This window comes from Crinia signifera, chromosome 6 (assembly GCF_055691185.1).
Source record: "Crinia signifera chromosome 6, ASM5569118v1, whole genome shotgun sequence".
Taxonomy (NCBI): Eukaryota; Metazoa; Chordata; class Amphibia; order Anura; family Myobatrachidae; genus Crinia; species Crinia signifera.
In genome coordinates, this window is record NC_139222.1 from 123,421,910 (window position 1) to 123,424,409 (window position 2,500).

The 2,500-nt window shown below is 35.3% G+C and overlaps 4 non-coding genes across 4 annotated transcripts in view; all 4 read right to left on the reverse strand.

Annotated features, from left to right (window-relative positions):
* TRNAP-CGG (transfer RNA proline (anticodon CGG)) overlaps positions 1-25 on the reverse strand; it is a 72-nt gene extending 47 nt beyond the window's left edge. The window contains exon 1 of the tRNA in view: positions 1-25. This exon is cut by the window's left edge and continues 47 nt beyond it. This is a non-coding gene — a tRNA (tRNA-Pro).
* Positions 26-687: 662 nt separating this feature from the next.
* On the reverse strand, positions 688-759 carry TRNAP-AGG (transfer RNA proline (anticodon AGG)). Its single transcript has one exon. It is a non-coding gene; the product is annotated as a tRNA-Pro (tRNA).
* Positions 760-1,791: 1,032 nt separating this feature from the next.
* TRNAP-AGG (transfer RNA proline (anticodon AGG)) lies at positions 1,792-1,863 on the reverse strand. The gene has a single exon. It is a non-coding gene; the product is annotated as a tRNA-Pro (tRNA).
* Positions 1,864-2,160: 297 nt separating this feature from the next.
* On the reverse strand, positions 2,161-2,232 carry TRNAP-CGG (transfer RNA proline (anticodon CGG)). The gene has a single exon. It is a non-coding gene; the product is annotated as a tRNA-Pro (tRNA).
* Positions 2,233-2,500: the final 268 nt, after the last annotated feature.

Below are 2,500 nucleotides of genomic sequence, written 5' to 3' on the forward strand. Positions count from 1 at the left end.
AATCATACCCCTAGACCAACGAGCCACCCCTGAAAACTTTTCACCTTAGAATTACTTTTTTTTTTAAAGTGAAACTCATTATATACGTAATAATGCAGAGAGCTGGATAAAATATTTAATGAATATTGTTGTGTTATGTTACTGAGATAATGGGGAATGTTTTTTTACCCAAAGTACCACCATATGGTTGAAAATGTCCTAAATACTCATAAGTAATTACAAACTAATTGTGTAAAATGGCAAGAGCAAAATTCAATTGATGCTTTGAAATCAAGCATTTAACATCAATCATGGGCTCTAAAAGTCTGCTAAATGCTGGGCTCGTTCGGGATTTGAACCCGGGACCTCTCGCACCCTAAGTGAGAATCATACCCCTAGACCAACGAGCCACCCCTGAAAACTTCTCACGTCAGAATAATTTTTTTTTTTTAAAGAGAAACTCATATTAATTATGTAATAATTGAAAGAGCTGGATAAAATAGTTGATGTATATTGTTGTATTATGTTACTGAGATAATGGGGAATGTGTTTTTTTTACCCAAAGTACCACCATATGGTTGAAAATGTACTACATACTCCTAAGTAATTACAAACTAATTGTGTAAAATGGCAAGAGCAAAATTCAATTGATGCTTTGAAATCAAGCATGTAACATTAATCATGGGCTCTAAAAGGCAGCTAAATGCTGGGCTCGTCCGGGATTTGAACCCGGGACCTCTCGCACCCTAAGCGAGAATCATACCCCTAGACCAACAAGCCACCCCTGAAAACTTCTCACGTCAGAATAATTTTTTTTTTTTAAAGTGAAACTCATATTATTTACGTAATAATTGAAAGAGGTGGAAAAAATATTTGATGTATATTGTTGTATTATGTTACTGAGATAATGGGGAATGTGTTTTTTTTACCCAAAGTATCACCATATGGTTGAAAATGTACTACATACTCCTAAGTAATTACAAACTAATTGTGTAAAATGGCAAGAGCAAAATTCAATTGAGGCTTTGAAATCAAGCATTTAACATCAATCATGGGCTCTAAAAGTCAGCTAAATGCTGGGCTCATCCGGGATTTGAACCCCGGACCTCTTGCACCCTAAGCGAGAATCATACCCCTAGACCAACGAGACACCCCTGAAAACTTCTCACGTCAGAATATTTTTTTTTTTTTAAAGTGAAACTCATATTATTTATGTAATAATTGAAAGAGCTGGATAAAATAGTTGATGTATTTTGTTGTATTATGTTACTGAGATAATGGGGAATGTGTTTTTTTACCCAAAGTACCACCATATGGTTGAAAATGTTCTACATACTCCTAAGTAATTACAAACTAATTGTGTAAAATGGCAAGAGCAAAATTCAATTGATGCTTTGAAATCAAGCATTTAACATCAATCATGGGCTCTAAAAGGCAGCTAAATGCTGGGCTCGTCCGGGATTTGAACCCGGGACCTCTCGCACCCAAAGCGAGAATCATACCCCTAGACCAACAAGCCACCCCTGAAAACTTCTCACGTCACAATATTTTTTTTTTTAAAGTGAAACTCATTATATACGTAATAATGCAGAGTGCTGGATAAAATATTTAATGAATATTGTTGTGTTATGTTACTGAGATAATGGGGAATGTGTTTTTTTACCCAAAGTACCACCATATGGTTGAAAATGTCCTAAATACTCATAAGTAATTACAAACTAATTGTGTAAAATGGCAAGAGCAAAATTCAATTGATGCTTTGAAATCAAGCATTTAACATCAATCATGGGCTCTAAAAGGCAGCTAAATGCTGGGCTCGTCCGGGATTTGAACCCGGGACCTCTCGCACCCTAAGCGAGAATCATACCCCTAGACCAACGAGCCACCCCTGAAAACTTCTCACGTCAGAATAATTTTTTTTTCAAAGTGAAACTCATATTATTTATGTAATAATTGAAAGAGCTGGATAAAATAGTTGATGTATATTGTTGTATTATGTTACTGAGATAATGGGGAATGTGTTTTTTTTTACCCAAAGTACCACCATATGGTTGAAAACGTACTACATACTCCTAAGTAATTACAAACTAATTGTGTAAAATGGCAAGAGCAAAATTCAATTGATGCTTTGAAATCAAGCATTTAACATCAATCATGGGCTCTAAAAGGCAGCAAAATGCTGGGCTCGTCCGGGATTTGAACCCGGGACCTCTCGCACCCGAAGCGAGAATCATACCCCTAGACCAACGAGCCACCCCTGAAAACTTTTCACCTTAGAATTACTTTTTTTTTTAAAGTGAAACTCATTATATACGTAATAATGCAGAGAGCTGGATAAAATATTTAATGAATATTGTTGTGTTATGTTACTGAGATAATGGGGAATGTTTTTTTACCCAAAGTACCACCATATGGTTGAAAATGTCCTAAATACTCATAAGTAATTACAAACTAATTGTGTAAAATGGCAAGAGCAAAATTCAATTGATGCTTTGAAATCAAGCATTTAACATCAATCATG